The following is a 24,054-nucleotide window of genomic DNA, read 5'->3' as shown; positions in this document are numbered from 1 at the left end:
TTTTGCTGCAGTGGTAAATGGGAGTGTTTCCTTAATTTCTCTTTCAGATTTTTCTTCATTAGTGTATAGGAATGCAAGAGATTTCTGTGCATTAATTTTGTATTCTGCAACTTTACCAAATTCACTGATTAGCTCTAGTAGTTTTCTGGTGGCATCTTTAGGATTCCCTATGTATAGCATCATGTCATCTGCAAACAGTGACAGCTTTATTTCTTTTCCAATTTGAATTCCTTTTATTTCTTTTTCTTCTCTGATTGCTGTGGCTAAAAATTCCAAAACCATGTTGAATAATAGTGGTGACAGTGGACATCCTTGTCTTGTTCCTCATCTTAGAGGAAATGCTTTCAGTTTTTCACCACTGAGAATGATGTTTGCTGTGGGTTTGTCATATATGGCCTTTATTATGTTGGGGTAGGTTCCCTCTATGCCCACTTTCTGGAGAGTTATCATAAATGGGTGTTGAATTTTGTCAAAAGCTTTTTATGTATCTATTGAGATGATCATATGGTTTTTCTTCTTCAGTTTGTTAATATGGTGTATCACATTGACTGATTTGCGTATACTGAAGAATCCTTGCATCCCTGGGATAAATCCCACTTGATCATGGTGTATGATCCTTTTAATGTGTTGTTGGATTCTGTTTGCTAGTATTTTCTTGATTTTTGCATCTATATTCATCAGTGATATTGGTCTGTAATTTCCTTTTTTGTAGTATCTTTGTCTGGTTTTGGTATCAGGGTGATGGTGGCCTCATAGAATGAGTTTGGGAGTCTTCCTTCCTCTGCAATTTTTTGGAAGAGTTTGAGAAGGACAGGTGTTAGCTCTTCTCTAAATGTTTGATAGAATTCACCTGTGAAGCCATCTGGTCCTGGACTTTGGAAGATTTTTAATCACAGTTTCAATTTCATTGCTTGTGATTGGTGTGTTCATATTTCTATTTCTTCCTGGTTCAGTCCTGGAAGGTTATACCTTTCCAAGAATTTGTCCATTTCTTCCAGGTTGTCCATTTTATTGGCATACAGTTGCTTGTAGTAGTCTCTTAGGATGCTTTGTACTTCTGCAGTCCTGTTGTAACATCTCCTTTTTCATTTCTAACTTTATTGATTTTGAGTCCTCTCCATCTTTTTCTTGATGAGGCTGGCTAATGGTTTGTCAATTTTGTTTATCTTCTCAAAGAACCAGCTTTTAGTTTTACTGATCTTTGCTATTGTCTTCTTTGTTTCTATTTCATTTATTTCTGCTCTGATCGTTATGATTTCTTTCCTTCTACTAACTTTGCGTTGTTTGTTCTTCTTTCTCTAGTTCCTTTAGGGGTAAGGTTAGGTTGTTTATTTGAGATGTTGGTTGTTTCTTGAGGTAGGATTGTATCGCTGTAAACTTCCCTCTTAAACTGACTTTGCTGCATTCCATAGGTTTTGGATCATCCTGTTTTCATTGTCACTTGTCTCTAGGTATTTTTTGATTTCCTCTTTGATTTCTTCAGTGATCTCTTGGTTATTTAGTAACGTATTGTTTAGCCTCCTTGTGTTTGTGTTTTTTATGTTTTTTTCCCTGTAATTCATTTCCAATCTCATAGCATCGTGGTCAGAAAAGATGCTTGATATGATTTCAAATTTCTTAAATTTACTGAGGCTTGATTTGTGACCCAAGATGTGATCTATCCTGGAGGATGTTCCATGTGCACTTGAGTAGAAAGTATAATCTGCTGTTTTTGGATGGAATGTCCTATAAATATCAACTAAATCTATCTGGTCTAATGTGTCATTTAAAGCTTGTGTTTCCTTATTAATTTTCTGTCTGGATGATCTGTCCATTGGGGTAAGTGAGGTGTTAAAGTCCCCCACTGTTACTGTGTTACTGTCGATTTCCTCTTTTACAGCTGTTAGCAGTTGCCTTATGTATTGAGGTGCTCCTATGTTGGGTGCATATATAATTGTTATATCTTCTTCTTGGATTCATCCCTTGATCATTATGTAGTGTCCTTCCTTGTCTCTTGTAACATTCTTTATTTTGAAGTCTATTTTATCCGATGTGAGTATTGCTACTCCAGCTTTCTTTTGATCTCCATTTGCATGGAATATCTTTTTCCATCCCCTCACTTTCAGTCTGTACGTGTCCCTAGGTCTGAAGTGGGTCTCTTGTAGACAGAATATATATGGGTCTTGTTTTTGTATCCATTCAGCGAGCCTGTGTCTTTTGGTTGGAGCATTTAATCCATTCACGTTTAAGGTAATTATCAATATGTATGTTCTTATTACCATTTTCTTAATTCTTTTGGGTTTGTTTTTTTTTGGGGGGGGGTTTGTTTTTGTAGGTCCTTTTCTTCTCTTGTGTTTCCCACTTAGAGAAGTTCCTTTAGTATTTGTTGTAGAGTTGGTTTAGTGGTGCTGAATTCTCTTAGCTTTGGCTTGTCTGTAAAGCTTTTGATTTCTCCATCGAATGTGAATGAGATCCTTGCCAGGTAGAGTAATCTTGGTTGTAGGTTCTTCCCTTTCATCACTTTAAATATGTCATGCCACTCCCTTCTGGCTTGTAGAGTTTTTGCTGAGAAATCAGCTGTTAACCTTATGGGAATTCCCTTGTATGTTGTCATTTCACCCTTGCTGCTTTCAATAATTTTTCTTTGTCTTTAATTTTTGCCAATTTGATTACTATGTGTCTCGGCATGTTTCTCTTTGGGTTTATCCTGTATGGGACTCTCTGCACTTCCTGGACTTGGGTGGCTATTTCCTTTCCCATGTTAGGGAAGTTTTCGACTGTAATCTCTTCAAATATTTTCTCAGGCCCTTTCTCTCTCTCTTCTTCTGGGACCCCTATAATGCGAATGTTGTTGCGTTTAATGTTGTCCCAGAGGTCTCTTAGGCTGTCTTCTTTCCATTCTTTTTTCTTTATTCTGTTCCGCAGCAGTGAATTCCACCATTCTGTCTTCCAGGTCACTTACCCATTCTTCTGCCTCAGTTATTCTGCTATTGATTCCTTCTAGTGTATTTTTCATTTCAGTTATTGTATTCTTCATCTGTTTGTTTGTTCTTTAATTCTTCCAGGTCTTTGTTAAACATTTCTTGCACCTTCTCGATCTCTGTCTCCATTCTTTTTCTGAGGTCCTGGATCATCTTCACTAACATTATTTTAAATTCTTTTTCTGGAAGGTTGCCTATCTCCACTTCATTTAGTTGTTTTTCTGGGGTTTTATCTTGTTCCCTCATCTGGTACATAGCTCTCAGCCTTCTCATCTTGTCTTTCTGTGAATGTGGTTTTTGTTCCACAGGCTGCACGATTGTGGTTCTTCTTGCGTCTGCTGTCTGCCCTCTGGTGCATGGGGCTATCTAAGAGGCTTGTGCAAGTTTCCTGATGGGAGGGACTGGTGGTGGGTAGAGCTGGCTGTTGATCTGGTGGGCAGAGCTCATTAAAACTTTAATCCACTTGTCTGCTGATGGGTGAGGCTGGGTTCCCTCCCTGTTGGTTGCTTGGCCTGAGGTGACCCAATATTGGAGCCTACCCAGCCTCTTTGGTGGGGCTAATGGCAGACTCTGGGAGGGCTCACACCAAGGAATACTTCCCAGAACTTCTGCTGCCAGTGTCCTTGTCCTCATGGTGAGACACAGCCACCCCAAGCCTCTGCAGGAGACCCTCCAACACTAGCAGGTAGGTCTGGTTCAGTCTCCTACGGGGTCACTTCTCCTTCCCCTGGGTCCCGACGCGCACACTACTTTGTGTGTGCCCTGCAAGCACGGAGTCTCTGCTTCCCCCAGTCCTGTTGAAGTCCTGCAATCAAATCCCACTAGCCTTCAAAGTCTGATTCTCTAGGAATTCCTCCTCCCGTTGCCAGACCCCCAGGTTGGGAAGCCTGACGTGGGGCTCAGAACCTTCCCTCCAGTGGGTGGACTTCTGTGGTATAAGTGTTCTCCAGTTTGTGAGTCACCCACCCAGTAGTTATGGGGTTTGATTTTATTGTGATTGCGCCCCTCCTACCGTCTCATTGTGGCTTCTCCTTTGTCTTTGGATGTGGGGTATCTTTTTTGGTGAGTTCCAGTGTCTTCCTGTCGATGACTGTTCAGCAGTTAGTTGTGATTCCGGTGCTCTCGCAAGAGGGAGTGAGAGCACATCCTTCTACTCCACCATCTTGAACCAATACACCTCGTTCAATCAGTTTTAATCTTTCTTATTTACTAATTAATATTTAATTGCCATGAATTTCCCATAAAGTTTCACATTGGCTACACTGGTATTACAGTGTGGTCTCACTGTAATTTACTTCTAAATTGTGTGACTTCAGTTATGATTGTCCCTTTAAGCTATCTAAAAGCTATTTAAAAGCTATGTCTCTTCCCCCCTGCCAAGAATGTAGGTGTTTTTGTTTTAGATTTTTTGTTTGTTCTGTATGTTTTTGTTTTTTGGGGGAGGTAAAGCATCCTCTTGCTGTTCATTTCTATAGGCACCGTGGTCAGAAAATATAACCTGTTTGTTTTTTGCTTTCTGAAAAATCTACTGATTTTCTTTGTGGAACAAAAGATGCTCACTTTTGGGGACTATTCCGTGTGTTCCAAAAGCATATATATTCTCAAGAAATCTATGTGTAGGGGGCTTCCCTAGTGGCGCAGTGGTTAAGAATCCACCTGCCAATGCAGGGGACATGGGTTCAAGTCCTGGTCCAGGAAGATCCCACATGCTGTGGAGCAACTAAGCCCCTGTGCCACAACTACTGAGCCCTCGTGCCACAACTACTGAAGCCTGCATACCCTAGAGCCTGTGCTCCGCAACAAAGAGAAGCCTCTGCAATGAGAAGGCTGCGCACCACAACAGAGAGTAGTCCCCCCCTCACCGCAACTAGAGAAAGCCCACGCGCAGCAACGAAGACCCAACACAGCCAAAAATAAATTAATTAATTAGTTTAAAAAAAATGAATCTATGTGTAGGAACTACAGCCAGTCTTCATTAAGGATCTAGAACTGAGAAACGGAAAGCCACTGAATACCAATAGTTATTTTTTCTCCCCAAATAAGGTACACAACACCTTATTTCTTCAATGCATTTGATTCATTCTTCTCTCTACAGATAAATTTCTGATTGCTTAGGTATTTGAATCCCACCACCCTGACTAGGAGCAAACCCTCTGTGTCTAATGGCCTGAACACTCCAGTCACCAATGGCCCAAAAGCAAACTCCTAGGCAAAACAATCCAACTGGCCCCACTTGAATTAGAGGTCCATCTTCAGTCTACTCAACTATGGCCAGGAAGAGCAAGGTCGTTATTGTAAAGACTTTTTAAAGCTCACCCATAGCCAGGTCTCCTCTACTTCCAGGGACATGGAAGAACTACAATTCTTTACCCCCTTGCAGTTAGGTAAGGCCAAATGACTAGTTCCTACTACTAAAGTTACATACATAATTGCTGGTTACAAGATCCTCCAACGTTCTCCTTCCTTCCATAGCAACCAAGAAAGCCATGTATTCCAGAGGAACAGCTACAAGATGGCAGAGCCTCTGACAGGCTTTCCCTCAACTGCTTACTTGACCCAAGCTGAATATGGAATGAGAAACGAACTTTTCACTCTGTCAAGCCACTGAAATTTGAGAAATTTCTTCCTTAATGTGGCATAATTTAGCCTATTCTGATTAATACTGTCCTGTTAACCAATACCTCCAAAAGCTGCAAGGTCAAATTCTCTCTATATTCTCTATTTATAATAAAATTGACATCACCAGTACAAATGAAATTTGGGGACAGAGTCTTTCTTTTCTATAGTCTCCAAATTTTTCTTAAAATAGTATATATATTTTTTCACAATCAGAGAAAAATACTCTTTAAAGAGCTAATAAAATTTCAATGGAATTAGCACTTTGGAACTAGAAACTTAGCCATTATCTCGTCTAGTCCTGACCGCTTCCATTCTACATAACAGAGAACTGAGACCTAAAGCATGTCCTGAATGAGACTATCCAACAGTCAATACTGGACTAAGGATAACCACTCAGGCCTCTGGACTGTTGAAATCAGTTAAGATAACACATTTTAAGATTTATTCTCTTATCTTTTAAAAATATACTTTCTACGATTTTCCATGGGTCTTTTCCCCCGCTTTATTCTAATTTTTACATATCTCACCACATTCTCAACCTAAATAAGGTTAGGTCCCCTACTAACCACTCTCCTAGTACTCTACACTTTTCTTTCCTAGCACCAATACTGCATTGTCATGACATAACTGGGTGAGTTTGTGTTTTTTTAATCTGGTCTCCCCCACTAGAGCATAAGCTCTATGAAAGCAGAACTCAGGGCTATTTTTATTCACTATTGTATAACCAAGTCTGAACAGTCTCTAGTCTGTAACAGGTGCTCATTACACACTTATCAAGTTGAATTATACTTTCCAAGTCTTAAAGACTTAGAAATAATTACCAACACTAAACTGATCATCTCAGAATTCTTGTCTCTGCTTCCTCAAAAAGACTGTTTCTTTCTCCTTAGAAAAGTTAAGGGCTCTATGCAAGTGCCAAGAAAATAGGAGGTTTTCATAAAGGGTACTGAAGCCTCCTAGAAATCAAGTAAATTAGGAATCAAGCTTTGCGAGGGAGATGGAGTTCAAATGTACTAACAGGAAAACAAAATACACCTATTTTGGTCAATCACACCTTTCCTCCTGTCTTATTAAAAAGGGAATTTGATGTAAAACGTGAAACTAAAATTCCCCCACAATCCATCCAATCAAACTTGACAAAGAGGAAATCCCAATCATTTTAATTTCTTGAGACGGACACTTAAATCGTTTATTTTTAGGCTTTCTACTTTTCTAACATATATTTTTAAAGCTATAACATTTCCTCTAAGTATGGAATTAACTGTATCCCAAATTTTGATATGACATGTATTTTCATTATTCTTGAATCCCAAATAATTCCTAATTCTTTTGTAACTTATTTGACCCATGTGTGGTTATTTAGAAGTGCACTGTTTAATTTCAAAGATTTTCTCATTATCTTTTGTTATTCGTTTCTAATTTAATTCCATTATCATCAGAGGACATTGTGAATGATTTCAATCCTTTGATATTTGTTGAGGCTTGCTTTAATGACCCAGCAAATGGGTCACACTCTATCCTTACTGGGTGTGATGTTCACTATATATTATGTTTTTTTGTTGCATCACCTGACCTTCCGTATCTTTACTAATGTTCTGTCTGCCAGTTTGATCAGCAGTCAGTGTGGTCATGGTCCCAACCTAAAAGTTTAGGTAATGTACACAGTGCTTACAATGGGTCAAATACAGTTCTAAGATATAAAATACATTTATATTATATACATATGTTTTATGTATACATATGACATATATATATATATATATATATATATATATAAAATATATAAACTTACAACCACTCCATGAGGTAGGAGCCGTTTTTCCCATTTTACAGATGAGGAAACAGACACAGAGATGTTACTCAATTTATCAAAACTGCTGATGGCCCTGCTAGGAAGAAGCTGAGCTGGGATTTAAACCCAACCAGAGTCCATGCTCTTAACCACTATATATTTATAACACATGATCCTAGGATAAAATGTTTTCCCTCAAGTAGAAAAAAATTTTACTGAAACAGTACCCCCCCCAAATGGTTAAGAACTATTTTTTTATTAGAAATGCTTAAGATGTGAATTTTAAAAGGATACAAACATTGCATCCTCAGAATCAGGCAAACTACACAAAAACTATGAGTAGAAAAAGAAGACTGAAAATAATTATACTGAATGTCAACAATGGTTGTTATGAGATGCTGGGGATGTGTTTCCTTTTTGTTCTACTTTTCCATGTTTTCTGAGTCCTGAATATGTATCATCCCTATAGTAAGTAAAAACTAAAGAGCATTCTATAAGCACTGACTTAACTGACAGTGTTCTGCCTTAATTTTCAAGAGGTAAAAAATGTTAGCAAAACAATGAATCACCAGAGATAATGGATACTAAAAAGTGCTTTGTAAACTATAAAGCTATTCAAATATTAGTAATTTAAGCATCCCAAAACCAAATAAAAGCTTTTTTATGTCTTTACTTTTTAAATTTCAACTGTTTTATTTATTTTTTTAGTTTTTCTAGTTTTTGGCTGCACCACGCTGGTATGTAGGATCTTAGCTACCTGACCAGGGATCGAACGCACACCTCCTGCACTGGAAGGCAGCCTTAACCACTGGACTGCCAGGGAAGTCCCTCAACTGTTTTTAAATGCCTGATTATTTTAAAACTTAAATATTTTGTCTAAACAAATTCCTAAGAGCTGATTTTTGAAGGGCAGAACATTAAAGTACCACACATCCCTGAATACTAACAAAAACGAAAGCAACCAACAAATTTACAACAGATCACACTCTTTTAGTATCACTGAAAATCCCCTGATCTGTAATCTAATAAAATGTTGATTCAGTGCTGAAGATTTCAATAGGAAACCCACATTTAATCCCCCAAAGTGATCTGTTACTTTTGGAAAAGAATTTTTATAACTCCTTAAGAAAAGGGAATAATTCGTTTAAAGATGACTTAATACACACTGTAACACTAAAATTGTCCATATCATAATTAGTTGTAAGAATATCAGCTCAGTCTATTTAGGATATGTTTCTCTTTCAAAGTTTCTTCTGCTATTTCTGCAACAGAACCTATGAACAAAGAACACACAGCTGCCTCGCAGATGTATAATTTCAGTGTTTAGATTCCATTCTTCCTAGCTTCATTCTGCAAGAGATTTTGGATTTTCTATTTCCATATGGTTTTTGACCTTCCTCAGTTTAGGTTCTACCTCCTTACATCTTACTCTATTTTAGTCCATTATTATAGAAAAACACTTCAAATTTGAAACACCTTAATTTTTTTAAAACTTGCACAGCTGAAAAGAGGAGAATATACGCGAAAAAAAGATGAACAGATAACTAGAACAAGACAGCCAAATTTCCAAAACTTTCTATTTCTATTTAGATAACTCCCCCCCACCCCATCCTCTTAATTCTAAGTTTCTTGTATTTCAGGTTCAGACATAAAAGTTTAATGTATGCACAGAATTTCAGCTTTACTCACCTAATTTCATCAAATTCTTAAGTTATGGCAGAAACATTAAGCAGTAAGATTTTTTTAAATGTACACTGTATATACCAAAATGTTTACAGATGTCACCTTTGAGTAGCATGAATATGACAGATTTTTACTTTCTTCTCGGGGCTTTTCTGTGTTTTAAATTTGTTCAGTGAGCACCACTTCTGTAATAAGGAGGCAAAAAAGGCTTTTGTTTTGTTTTAAAGAGAAACCTGCGAGGAAAAGGATTCTTTTTAAATGTCTACATGCCATAACCACTTATGTTTAAAAATTTTTTATGGAACAACATAAGCAATTTACTAATATTCCAGAGGATAGTCTCAGCATCATTAACAGGTAAAAATCAGGTTTCATTTCTCAACCTACTTTACTCCCAAAACTGCCCCCTAGATGAGCTTATTCACTTTCATTTTCAATTGATGTGGCAGTATTTTTAAATTTTTTTCTTCCTGTTCTCTCACAGGATTTTAAGTGTATTCTAAGAAACAATACAAATAACATAATTATGTTTTACAAATATCTACCCAATTTCAACTACTTTAAGAGTAAAAGCCATGGTAAAGCTGTGAAAAAGGCTTGTCTTTGTGATCATCATCAACAATTAAACTGATATATGTCTCAGAAATGAGATATACAACACTAATTTTATTTATTTTAATTAATTAATAAATTAATTATGGCTGCGTTGGGTCTTCCTTGCTGCACACAGGCTTTCTCTAGTTGCGGCGAGTGGCAGCTACTCTTTGTTGCAGTGTTCAGGCTTTGCATTGCCGTGGCTTCTCTTGTTGTGGAGCACGGGCTCTAGGCGCACGGGCTTCAGTAGTTGCAGTGCGCAGGCTCAGTAGTTGTGGCTCACAGGCTCTAGTGCACAGGCTCAGTAGTGTGGCACACGGGCTTAGTTGCTCCACAGCATGTGGGATCTTCCTGGACCAGAGCTCGAACCCGTGTCCCCTGCACTGGCAGGCGGATTCTTAACCACTGCAACACCAGGGAAGTCCCAGTATACTCATTTTAAAAAATATTTACGAGAAGGGTTCTGGATGTTTAAAAAGTAACTGTATTCCACTGACCTTTTAATATCCTTTTTTCTACAATGCACAGGAAACATTAGGAAAGTCAAAGAATGCCAGTCAAAAAGTTACCCATGAAAAGTTTCTAACAAATCTTAAATATTAAAAAGAGGGGCTTCCCTGGTGGCGCAGTGGTTAAGAATCCGCCTGTCAATGCAGGGGACAAGGCATATTACTGAAATGTAGACAATAAAAGTTATCTGTTATCAAGTGACCATATTTTGTTGATTTGGTGTATATTTAAGATACTTCTGGATACTGTTGAAACATTTTTATTTCATGACATTTTTAAATGATTTTTTGAAAAATATATAAGTTTAACAACCTCACCAAATTTTAACGGCCTTTACTTTAACATTTCCCATCAGGAGCTCCTTTCAGCTAGAAATCTAAAATATTCTTAGTTAAATACAAATTTAAGACATTCAAGATCTTATATTCCTAAAATATATTAAAAAAATTTTAATTTCGAATAAGAAAACTACCTAAAAATTTCAATATACACAAAACAGTATGACAACCACGCCAAGTCTCCTCCAGACTTAACTTCAAAATTGAGAGTCTGTAACATTGCAGATAATTTACCTAAAGGCTATGCTCAAAAGAGGAGATAAGAAAGCTGAGCATGGAAGAATACCACTGGTCACACGCTATTCCCTTCATTAACTGAAATGACTGCCAGGACAGGAAGAGTGACTTTTCAGCCAAAAGTCAGAAATCCAGTGCTGTCATCAGGACCCAAAGCATTATAAGACCTGCAATTTCTGTGCTCTACATTGAAGTCATGGAATTTTCTTTCTTTTTTTCTTTAAGCATAAAATAACCTTAAGGGTTATCAAGTCTTTTCACTTTTTAAGATAAGAAAACAGAGATCAGATAGTTAATGCAGTATCCAAGACCGCACAGTTAGCTCAGTGGTAGTACCAGTACTAGATGTTAGTTTATAAAAAATTAGAAGCCAATACTTAAGTGTTCCACTGCTTCTTTAAAATTTTTCATATTTCCCAAATTATCCACAGTAGGTGTACTGCTTTTATAATTTTAAAAAATCTATTTATTTATTTATTTTTGGCTGTGTTGGGTCTTCCTTGCTGCGCTCAGGCTTTCTCTAGTTGCGGCGAGCGGGGGCTACTCTTCGTTGTGGTGCGCAGGCTTCTCATTGCGGTGGCTTCTCTTGTGGAGCACGGGCTCTAGGCACACAGGCTTCAGTAGTTGTGGCGCATGGGCTTGGTAGTTGTGGCTCATGGGCTCTAGAGCACAGGCTCGGTAGTTGTGGTGCATGGGTTTAGTAGCTCCGCGGCATGTGGGATCTTCCCGGACCAGGGCTCAAATGCGTGTTCCCTGCATTGGCAGGCGGATTCTTAACCACAGTGCCACCAGTGAAGTCCTGCTTTTATAATTTTTTTTTTCGCGGTACACAGGCCTCCCACTGCCGCGGCCTCTCCCGTTGCGGAGCATAGGCTCCGGACGCGCAGGCTCAGCGGCCATGGCTCACGGGCCCAGCCGCTCCACGGCATGTGGGATCTTCCCGGACCGGGGCACGAACCCGCGTCCCCTGCATCGGCAGGCGGACTCTCAACCACTGCGCCACCAGGGAAGCCCTATAATTTTTAAAAGAGCAAAAAATGTTTGCTTTAAAAACTACTAAATACTTCCGGGAGCCCTCTCCCTCTCCTTTCTGGTCCAAGGTCTCACTCTATATAGGCCACTTTCTCAGGAAGGCCTTCCAAAGCACCTGCACCCTAAACAGACCAGGTTCCCTTATTACACACTCTTATAAGCTCCCTGTGATTGTGTTTTGTATATCTTAATATAACTATAATTAGATAATTATTTGTGAAATTATTTAATGTCTATCTTCTCTACCTAGGTCTTAAATTGCTGTTTCTCAGGGCTGTTCTAGGCTCTCTGCTGTTATATACCAGGAGTTCCTGAAATGAGGTCCATAACATAACCGTGAAATTATACACTTGTTACATTAGTGTATTTTTCTTCAGATACTCAAAAAATGACCTTTAAAAGGGTTAAGAACCAAAAGTAGTAGATTTATGTTGTGTACCTACCCAGAGCCATCCTTTCTTTGGGGAAACAACCACTTGCCCATCTCACATGGTTCCAAGAAGGCTATTCGTCCCTGACTGCTCCAGTGGGCATATAAGCCAGTTCTGGCCAATGATGGTACCCCAGACTCCATGTAGACCCGATAACAATCTCCCCATGAGACAGAATACATGCACCTGGGAAAGAAGTGCTTTTTCCCTCTCTTGAATCCATAGCAATAAGGCCCATTATAAGCCTAGAGTTACCAGTGGTCCTCTCTGCCAGATGAGGCCAAAAAAGAGGTAAGCAGAGGGCTTCCCTGGTGGCGCAGTGGTTGAGAGTCCACCTGCCGATGCAGGGGACGCGGGTTCGTGCCCCGGTCCGGGAAGATCCCACATGCCGCAGAGCGGCTGGGCCCGTGAGCCATGGCCGCTGGGCCTGCGTGTCCGGAGCCTGTGCTCCGCAACGGTGAGAGGCCCACGTATCGCAAAAAAAAAAAAGGTAAACAGAGAAGAGAGACCCCCGATTACATCATCTGAACACTTAGATCCAGCCATACCTACTTCCAGTCTTTTCAAAAACGTGATGGGCGGGGTAGGAGGGGAGCCTTTTTCCCCTTTAAACTATGAGTTAGGTTTGTCACTTGCAAGCATAAGTCACCTGAGAGAGCCACCCAATTCCCACTGTTGAAATATACAACTTATATAGTAATCACTCCCAAATGTCTACCTCCAGCCCAAATCACTGTCAAACTCCAGACCAATATATGCAAGCAACTGCCAAGTAGAGCTCTCTACCTGGTGTTTCAGAGGATCAAAACTATTTTCCTCCAGAAGCCAGCTCTCCCTCCACTTTTTTCATCTCAGCCAACAACACACATCTACCCTACCAGGTTTCCGATCTAGAAACCTGGGAATCATTCTTGACAATCCCACTCCTCCTCTCTCCCCCAGCTAATTACCAAGTCCTGTCCATTCTACGCCCTAACTACCTGCCACTATCCTAGTCTGAGCCAGGATGGAACAGCTTCCCTACAGTTTCAGTGTCTTCAGTCTTCTTTTCTTCAAACTGATTCTCCGCTATGTAACTAATCTCACAAAACTGCAAATTTGACTATTTTATCCCCACACTTGACATACCACTATCCTCCTTAAGTGAACACCCAATTATATACAGATAGAGCAACAACCAAGCTCCACAGCTTCAGATGTTATTAGTGGTAGGTATAAAAAATGTATACAGTAAGAAAACAAGGTTCATCAGAAACATAAAAGTATAGAAGAGTAACAATGTCCATAATATCAGGGTAGCTCAAATTCACCAGTTTTTAATAAAAGATACTCAAGAATATCTTTCCTTATCTAGTTTGTGCCTATTCATTAGTTCTATATTTAACTGCCCTTATGAACTTGGTTTAGGGACCCCCCCTGAGTCCACAAGATGGATTCCACTAATCATCTGATCTCCTTAAGACCCTACTCTAGTGCTTTCTTCAAAAAACATTACTGGGATCTTTGAGCATGTCATTTTGTTTCTATCAATATTTTTATTTATTTATTTATTCATTTATTTTTGGCTGTGTTGGGTCTTCATTTCTGTGCACGGGCTTTCTCTAGTTGCGGCGAGCGGGGGCCACTCTTCATCGCGGTGCGCAGGCCTCTCACTGTCGCGGCCTCTCTTGTTGCGGAGCACAGGCTCCAGACGCACAGGCTCAGTAGTTGTGGCTCACGGGCTTTGCTGCTCCGCGGCATGTGGGATCTTCCCAGACCAGGGCTCGAACCCGTGTCCCCTGCATTGGCAGGCAGACTCTCAACCAATGCGCCACCAGGGAAGCCCCTATCAGTATTTTTTTAGCACTGACAGCCTTTAAAATATTGGCTATACAGCACTATTTACAATAGCCAAGACATGGAAACAACCTAAATATCCATCTACAGATGAATGGATCAGATGTGGTATATATATATACAATGGAATATTACTCAGCCATAAAAATGAATGAAATAATGCCACTTGCAGCAACATGGACGGACCTAGAAATTATCATACTAAGCGAAGTAAATAAGACACAGAAAGATAAATATCAAAGATATTTGATATCATATCAAATATCATTTATATGTGGAATCTAAAGTATGACACAGATGAACTTATCTACAAAACAGAAACAGACTCACAGACATAGAGAACAGACTTCTTGTTGCCAAGGGGTAGGGCAATGAGGGAGGGAAGTATTGGGAGTTTGGGATTAGCAGATGCAAACTATTATATATAGGATGGATAAACAACAAGGTCCTACTGTATAGCACAGGGAACTATATTCAATATCCTGAATCAACTTTGCTATCCAGCAGAAATTAATACAACATTGTAAATCAACTATACTTCAATAAAATTTATTAAAAGTTGGCTATAAGGACTTCCCTGGTGGCACAGCAGTTAAGAATCTGCCTGCCAGCTGATTCACTTTGCTATAAAGCAGAAACTAACACACCATTGTAAAGCAATTATACTCCAATAAAGATGTTAAGAAAAAAAAAAAAAGAATCCTGCCAATGCAGGGGACACGAGTTCAATCCCTGGTCCGGGAAGATCCCACATGCTGCAGAGCAACTAAGCCATGCACCACAACTACTGAGCCTGCGCTCTAGAGCCCGCGCACCACAACTACTGAAGCCTGCGTGCCTAGAGCCTGCGCTCCGCAACAAGAGAAGCCACTGCAACGAGAAGCCCATGTGCAGCAATGAAGACCCGATGCAGCCAAAAATAAATAAATATATAAATTTATTTATTTTTTTAAAAAAAAGAAAATCTCTTTCTTCAGAAGGGGTTCCATCCAGAATTAGAAAATGGAGAAGACTTCAAAAAGAGATGGCATTTGAAATGGAGCTTGACGGAGGCAGAACTTGTACATACGACAATTAACTATTTATGCAGTCCCAGTAGAGAGAGAGTTATAAGCAACAGCAGAAGAAGGGTGGAAAGAACTTGTGCAGGAAGCAAAAATAGTGGAAGATAAGAATCTGGCAAATCTGAGGCAAATCCCAAGGAAACAATTTCATTTAATAGAAGACACTGGAAACTTCTAAGTGAGGAAGTGACAAGAATGGGATTCAAGATTAATTTAGGCAGAAATGCATAAGTTAACCTGGATAAAGGTGGAAGTAAAGGCAAGAAGATCATAACATTAGGCCAGGTGGGATGAGAACCTGACTCAGCTAGCAGGAAAAAAAAAAAAAAAAGATTGAAGAGGGAAAATTATCAAATATACAAATATATACACAGGACATAATATTGTATACAAGTATATCGAGTCAAAGAAATTTAAAGAAAAAAGAATTATGTGAAAACCAAATAACATTAGACTTGAAAGCTCAATAAATAAGTTTCTGGAAAAAATATTAAACACTAAAATTCACACAAGAAATAGAAAACCTACACAGATCAACAGCTATTAAATAAACTGAAATGGTACTCAAATTCCTCTCCAGGAAAAAAAATATATATATAAGCCTGAATGCTCTTACAGGTGAGTTCTGCCAAACTCTCAAGTAAAAGATAATCCCAGGGGCTTCCCTGGTGGTGCAGTGGTTGAGAGTCCGCCTGCCGATGCAGGGGACGCGGGTTCGTGCCCCGGTCCGGGAAGATCCCACATGCCGCGGAGCGGCTGGACCCGTGAGTCATGGCCGCTGAGCCTGCGCGTCCGGAGCCTGTGCTCCGCAACGGGAGAGACCACAACAGTGACAGGCCCGCGTACCGCAAAAAAAAAAAGATAATCCCAGTCTAAACTGTTCCTGAAAAGAGAAAAAAAGAAGGAAAGCGGCCCAACTCACTTTGCAATCTATTATAACCTTGTTACCAACATGTATTAAGAACTGTACCAGAGCTGGCATGAACAGATAGAAGAGTGACAATACCATGAAAGCAGAACCAATAGATGTTGGCTACAGACAACACGTGATGGGATGGGGAAAGGACTAGGTTTGGGATAACATCAACAAAAATAAGGAACACCAGGGAAACAAGTTTGGTAAGAAGGACGAGTTCACTTTGAACCTGAATAATCAGGTAGAGGTACGCATAAAACAATGTGAAAAACCAGAATTCAAGGGCAGAAGGGAAATAAAGAATAGAGATTTGAGAATTATTCAGACAGAAGGGTCTGAAACAATGTCAAAGGACCAGAGATGTATGAAAAATGATCTGAAAAGTGAAACTTGGAGAACACTTACATTAATGAGGAAGAAGGAAGAACAGAAAGTGAAAAGGGGCAAAGAGTAACGAGGTCAGTATAATGTCACAGAAGCCCTGTTTTCATCTAGTTAATTCATACTTATCCTTCAGAACTGTCACAGGGTTCCAATGTAACATTTTTAAGAAGGCCTTCTGAGATTCTTCCAACATACACCAGCACCAGGTCAGGCCCCCATTTTAAGCTCTTATAAATACTCTGTACTTTATCTATACAATTATATTTAATTATAGAATTCATTCTTCAATATACGTCTCCTTCAGTAGACTTTAAGCTCCATGAAGGCAAGGCGCCGTATCTGTTGTTGCCTCCTACTGACTCGTGTGTTATGTTAGAATACAGTAAGTATTCGTTGAATGAAATGGACAGGTGAATGGTGGACAAGGAAAAGTATTTCAAGAATGATGGGTCGATGTTAAATGCTAAAAAAACGCTCAAGCTGACTTGGAAAGGGGGCTTTAAAAGTGTTTATTAGGTTACAGGTGACTTTTGTGAAGGTGAAATCCAGATAATAAGGGGTTAAGAAGTGAATGGATCGCCAGGAAGTAAAGGCAGGAAAAGTAAACTGTTCTTGGCAATGTCTAGAGTTGGGATTATGAAGGAGTGAATTGTAATTTTACTTCATTTTGCTCTATTTTTCTTAACAAACATGTATCACTTTTATAAGGACCTAATTTATTTTTATTGTTAATATGATTTGAAAAGGAAAGGCAGCAACAAGACAGGTTGAGGGAGTAGCAGACTCAAGGGAAGGTTTTTGTAAATTGAAGCAATCTTAAGCACATTCGTACTTGTAAGAACTCTAAGACAAAAGAGTAACTTATACTCCATTAAGTAGGAAAGAAGAGAAAAATGAAATAAGGTGTTAACCAGGAGGAAGGACAAAAAATATTCTTCCACTAAGATGGAAGGAAAGAAGATGATAAAAGGAATCCAGTAAATTCTGGAAGGAGCTCCCATTGGATGCCTCAATGTTTTCAGGAAAGGATGTGAAGTGAAGAAAGCAGAAAAAGTTTGAAATGAGTTCTACGGAGAATGTGCGGGCGGGCGGGGGCTGGGGGGCGGGGTGGTGGTGCAAAACAGGAGTGGAACACTGATTCTGTTAAGAGGTCATTCTAAATTTCAACTGGCCTTTTGTAAACTGCAACCCATTTCTAGCTCAGAACTGCCCGTATTTTAGCTTTAATTTTAAATATTTAAATAAAATTCTAGTTCAGAAACTTTCTATTTCAACAACTTAAAAGTTATAAGCATTGATACATTCTACTTTAATTCAGACTTGAACTCCTCTTTTGAAATAAATACAGTAAAGGAGTTGTTTTCAACTCAAGCAACAAATGAGCGATCATTTCAAGTATGAGTTTACTGAAAAGCACTCCTAAACGTCAGAGTGTCTGCAGAGAAAGGCTTTTTGTAGTTGTTGTTTAACTCTTCGCATGCCTCACTTTAACAGATCCTGAATAATAGAGAAAATCTTGGGTTCAAATCCCAGCTCATTTAGACAAGTCATACAACCTCTTAGCGTCTCGGTTTCCTCTTCTAAAAAATGAGGAATATACTAACCAGGATTATCATAGGGATTAAATGACGTAACACAGGTGAACGTGCCAAGTTCGTACTATGTACTCGGAACAGTTTGCTAACCGTCTGAAAGACAAAACCTGCAGCACTTTGACCAAATTAAAACATCCGAGAGCCTGAAAGAGCACAAGTCACAAAACGCCAGATCCTAGCACACAGCACATTATGTTTCTTCCCTGACGCAAGCTTTTTTTTTTTTTTTCCTTGCCAAACCTTTCCACTAGGAGTCTGGAAAGAGAAAAAAAGGGTTACATTCAATCCAGCAGAAAGTTTTCAGAAACTGAAGTGCAGAATCACAACAGACATGGCAGCGGAGGCAGCGCAGGACAACAGGTGAACCTCCGAGAAACCTGGCACCTTCCCGCGGGCAAGTTTTGCGGGAGGGCTGGCAGTTCCTCCTGGCTCTACCGCCCCACGAAACAGACATTCGTTTTCTCTTTCTCTTTCTTTTTTTTTTTTTGCAGAAACATAATGGACAAATCGCGAATATCACCCTCGCAGCTCCCGGGCGGGGAGGTGAGCGCCTTTCCCATTTAAGGATTCAAGAATCGTCCTTGGTGGCGGCTTTCGCCCACACAGCCTCCCCAAACTCGGCCTGAAACCCGGGGGTGGGGAACAAAGAGGGGCCCAGAGGCGGGGACGTCGCGGGGGGCAGCCAGGGGGCCCGGGTCTCCGGCAGGGCCAGGCCCGGGGCGGCAGGGCCCAGTCGGCCGCGGCCTGACACAGCCGGGGCAGCGGGGACCCTGCTGAGCGGCCAGGCCCGCCGGCCCCCAGCTCGGGCCTCCCTCGCACTCCCGGCTCCCCCCGAAACTTCGCCCCGAACCCGCGCCAGCCTCCCTGCCGCGGCCGGCCTCTTCCGACGCGCACACGCACTCTCCGGACGAGCCAACTCACCCGGACCCTGGGGAACTCATCCTGCAGCCCTCGGCGCGGAGCGGGGTGGGCGCGGCGAGCCGCCGGGGCAAGGCGGGGGCCCGGCTCGGCCTCCGCCCTGGGCGTGCAGCGGCCCCAGCCCGGTCGCCCCTCGCGCGGCCGTACGAGTCTCGTCTCGCGCGGACGGACGCGGCGCAGCCCGAGCCTTCCTGCCCGCCCTCCTCCCTCCTCCTTTGCCGAGCGCCAGCAGGCGGATTCCAATCTCGGCAGCCGTCGCCGCCGCCGCCGACACTCGCCTAGGAGGGAGGAGTGGAGGCGGGGGGGCCGGCACGGGAGCGGGGTCTGGGGGGAGGGGCGGGCCTCCGCGAGACTGGTTGCAGCGCGCGCGCACTGGGAGGGCGCCCGCCCCGCCCGGCCGGGGACGCGAAAGGAGCCGAGCGCGCGGCGGAAGTGACCGAAGGGTCTGAGGTGCTCGGCGCCCCACTGCCGGGGAGGACGGCTGGCAGCCGGCAAGGGGGCGCCGGGCTGCCGTAGTGGAGGGGGGGGTTCTCCTCCCCGCGGCCCCGTCGGCCCCTCCTCACCGAGATGCCCCATTGCCGCTGTGGCGGGGCTGGCCAGTGTCCGGAAGCCGTGTCGAGCAGACGCAGTGCTCGCGCCGTACACGACTGAGCGCCGTGGAACGGCGCGGACATCGTAGCCCCTTGCTGCGCGCTGGCCGGGCCCCCCGGCATTGCCAGTGTTCCGGGGTTCCTTCGTGTGGACCCCTCCCCCCGACAAACTCTAACTCAACAAAAATTCTGACACGTGAGGGCAGGTCAGCGCTTGCGGAATAAGCCTAATCGCTGAGAATTCACACGCCACGGCGGGGAACTGCCCGATCGTGGTAGTAGTGGTTGCGACAAAGAAAAGAATAATGTAGCCACAGTACAACCATTATTCACCCACAGCTCCCCGGCTTCTCTTTCTGGGCTCTTTGCCAGCGTGCCGAGGCGCAGGTAGGGAGGTGGAGGTGGACAGGCTCCGAGTGAGCTGCAGGGGAAAGGAGCATTTCCGCGTCGGTCCTGGAGCTCCGAGGCCTGACCCGCCCGCGGACCCTGTGATGGAGCCCGTGAATTCCAAAGGCATAAGATGAGGAGCGGCGTTAACCCAACAGAACTGAAGTCAGCGGACTATAAATATTGCTCCCTTCTCTACCTTTGGCTCACTCCAGGGACCTCGGGTACACTCCGGAGTCTCATTCCCTCCATTTGGAAAACATAAATAATTGTCACTACCTCTTTTCTTCCATTTGTCCTCATTCTTTGGAAAATGCCGTTAAAAGTATTCAATGTCCTGGATGTGAAGAAAGAGTCTAGGTCCCTTTTTAACAACCAAATGTGACCTTGATCTCTTTGGTAAGTCTTTCAACGAATGTATGGTGTTAAGTCTCTTTACAAAAGATACTCTTTTTTAAAGTTACCTTTATAAAATCACTTTTTAAACTGTGGGTAAAAAGAGGCAAGGAAAAGAATGTGCCAGGCCCTGATGTTTGTGTTTTACACACATTCTCCCTTGAGAGACATTTAGATTCCAGGCCTTTAGATTCCATTTATATTCTTCTTTAAATAGCTAAATTCCCTTACATTCTTGTTTAATGGGTTTTTTTGGTCCATCTTTTATTCTGTCCCCCTTTTATACATCCACCTTTGCCCTTAATTCCTCAGATACCTTCCATAATTCCAAGTTATTTTTCAATTCTATTTATTCTTGAATTTTTTTCCTGAACTCTATACCTGTCAGGTTTGAGAGTCATGGATCTTGCTATGCAGGATGAATGTATGTTACATGAATTTACCTGCATCTCCTAAAATTTGTCACTTTTTCAAGTTTTCTACATAGGACACTGCTTTGATATCAAGGGAAAGGGTGGACCTTTTGCTTGAGGAGATTCAGACTGATCGACTAAAGAACTCATTGACGTAAGCTGAGCAATGTGTCATGGCAGATAAAACTATGAGAAGTGTGTTAATATAGCCTCTAGAGCCTAGTTCAATTTTCAGACATATGAATCAGTCTATAAAATAGACAACCTCAGGTTGGTAGTTTAGTACATCAAGTTTCCGAAATGTACAAATCTGTGTTGCCCAGGTTGTGTTATATGCCACTGTAGAAATAAGAGCAAAACTGAAGCATAAAATTTTAAGTCATGACATCTTTGCTTCTCTACAAAAGGATCTCCTTTTCGAGTTTTCGGAAATTTTACTAGACATCCTTTTGCTCTCCTTGGATAAGGCCCACCTTAGTGACCAGGCTGAAATCCTTAGCTTTATCACAGCAGGCAACCTACCTACTGACAACTGAGAAGGGCATGGTGTTTTCTCTGGTTCCTGGCACATGTATGCATGCTGGCCTGTTTCTCTGGTTTGCCTGCCCACTAAATGAACAAGAGCAGCCAGGAAGCCCAAGGAGACATCTGGACACGTATAGTCTGGCCCCCAAACTCAAAGGCAACACCTCAAGGTCCAAATTCAACATTCTCTAATGTGATGGTTTTCCTTTAAGTAGCTTAATAGAATGCTCTGGAAATGGGCCTTTTTTCTCTGCATAGTCTGTTTGAGGTACAGGTCTCAAGAGTGGTAGTTGCATGCCCAAATCACATAGCATTAGTTTGGAATGCAAAATCACCTTTCTCCTACAGTTCTCAGGACCTCAAGGACACTTTCCCTGATCACCTGTCTTAAATTAGCACCTCAACACAGCCAATTTTATTTTCTTTATGCCACTTTTTACTATATGAATTTACCTTGTGCATTTAGTTATTTGTTTATGGTCTGAGTTTCTCTGACCCTCTAGAATGTAAACTCCGTGAGAGCAAAGACTTTGTCAATCTTGTTCTCAACTGTTTCCTCAGAGCCTAGTTCCTGGCACATATCTAGTGCTCAATATTTGTTAAATGAATGAGTGAGATAAGGATAGAATTTCCTGTAAGCATTTCTGAACCTTGTCATCAAGACCCAGGTTTTTATTTATTTATTTATTTATTTTCTATTTTCTTTTAGCCATGCCACGTGGCTTGCAGGATCCTAGTTCCCTGACCAGGGATCAAACCCGGGTCCCCTGCAGTGGATGCGTGGAGCCTTAACCATTGGACTGCCAGGGAATCCCAAGACCAAGTTTTAGAGGGTGGCTTGGACTATGTTGAAAAGGTGAGGATGGATCAGGGAAGCTATGGGTTATACCATCTTCAATGAAAAGGAGACATCTGCTTTCAGGGAAGGCATTAGTTCGATAGATTCATCCAAGTTAATCCATCCAAAGTCATTTTCCTGCTGTAAAGACTTTATGAGGCAAAGGCAGCACTAAGTCATCGTGGGTATGGAGATAAATTAGAGTCCACTAAGGAGGGAATAGTGAAGGGATGCCCTTGACACGGTGATGCTTTAGGTTGGTTTCAAACCCAATATTAATGGACAAGAGTGCTGTGAAGAGTAGAGGAAACAGCTACATTTTTCAGCATGGACACTACTACATCATTTTATTGGTTAATAATACCTTGTCATGGTTTAGAAGGACCAAGCCAAAACAGAAATTGTGTTTGAGAAAAAAAAGATGGTTATATATAAATATAACTCAGTGCACAAGATAGAGAAAAGTTTAAAGATCTGAATTTGTTTTTTCTTTGTAATGGTATAATACTTGATTCCCCATTCTATTTTCACTTATAAATAACTTGCTCCTTTTCCCATTTCCGTTTTCACTTCAACTTGTTTCAAAGGACTTGTTTCCTATGATTAAAAGATGGTTTAGTGAGGCTCTTGCTACAAAGTAGTCACCACTTGGTCCTGCCTAGTCCATGGTCTCTGTAGACCTCTCCCTACTATCAGTACACCTTTTACCATAGAGCCCAATCCTCTCCTGGCCCTGTGACAGGAAGACTTCCCAGAGCTCCAGTCCCAAGCCCAGGACTCAGCCTCCTGCTGCTTCTGCTACCTACTTGGGGAGCCCTAACCTTGGCCCCCGTCTAAGCACTGACTTATAGCCCTTTACTTGCTCTTGAAGCCATGGCCTCTTAGCCTGTGTGGAACTTGATTTTCTCTGCTTGTTGTCTGGACTTTGCTCTCTGGAGTCTGCGCAGCCCTATAACACAGACTCTTCTGTGCACTGATAGCAATGCTTGTTTGCCTTCAGCTTTTTTCCTAGATTCTCTGAGTCTGTATTATATCCATCTATCAGGCCTCCTTTCCCCCGGTTACCTCAAGTTGGACATCCTGATGCCTGCTGCTCTCCTGGACTACCACCTGTTGTTTGCTTACTGCTCTCTGGCTATCAGGTACTGCCTAGAGGGCTGGAGTTCCTCCCACCCAACACCTGGAGCTGGGGCCTCCCTACCCCAGCTCCACTCAGCCCTCGGTAAATCTGTCCTTCCCTGTGCTGTAGCAGTTCACCTCCCTCCCTGCCTTTCTCTGTCCTGAGAGCAGTGGGTTTATAACCTATTACACTTTATCTTTTAACCAGATATAAATAAAGACAGATAGAAAGTATATGTGTGTATATATATATATATATAAACATATATATAGTTGGTTTTTGTTTTTGTCTGGTTAAAAAATGAAGTGTAATAAGTGCTTGTAATATGTGTATATGTGTATATATGTATATATATGTATATTTATATTACACGTATGTACATGTATAACCCATATCTGACTGTACTTACTACTCCTAAACACCGATTCTACTCAAGAATTCCTTTGGAAAAATAAATAAATAAATAAATAAATAAATAAAAAGAATTCCTTTGGCACTAGTAGTCCAGAAATCCCAGCATCTGGAGCTGAGTAAGATTACCTTGTGAATGATCAGTCAAAGAAAGACAAGGTGTCATGATAAAGATTCAAGCTGAGATAACTGAGGAGATAACAATCCTGGATCGGGAATGCTATGTCATTAACAGCCATACTGTATCAACTGTACATGCTGTACCTGGTTATCCAAATGTATTCCTTGGTGTAGTGTGGTGCTACCAATGTGCATAGGTATACTAGTTTATCCACCACATATGTTGGGGTACCTGTCCCTGTGTGGGACACAAAATTCTAGGGGACAGAAACTGTCTTTTTCTCACTCCATTGTTTCCCTAGGATCTAGCACGCTGCCTGGCACACCAGTAGGTGTTCAATAAAT

The 24,054-nt window shown here is 41.5% G+C and overlaps 1 protein-coding gene across 1 annotated transcript in view; it reads right to left on the bottom strand.

The window, feature by feature from the left end:
* Window positions 1-19,205, bottom strand: part of BMPR1A (bone morphogenetic protein receptor type 1A) — a 141,355-nt gene extending 122,150 nt beyond the window's left edge. The window contains exon 1 of the mRNA XM_060125335.1: window positions 18,913-19,205. The gene's annotated coding sequence lies outside the window, so the exon portion shown is untranslated. The remainder of the gene's footprint in view (window positions 1-18,912) is intronic.
* Window positions 19,206-24,054: the final 4,849 nt, after the last annotated feature.

Source organism: Lagenorhynchus albirostris, chromosome 16, assembly GCF_949774975.1.
Source record: "Lagenorhynchus albirostris chromosome 16, mLagAlb1.1, whole genome shotgun sequence".
NCBI classification, from domain to species: domain Eukaryota; kingdom Metazoa; phylum Chordata; class Mammalia; order Artiodactyla; family Delphinidae; genus Lagenorhynchus; species Lagenorhynchus albirostris.
This window is presented reverse-complemented; position numbering and strand designations above follow the sequence as displayed.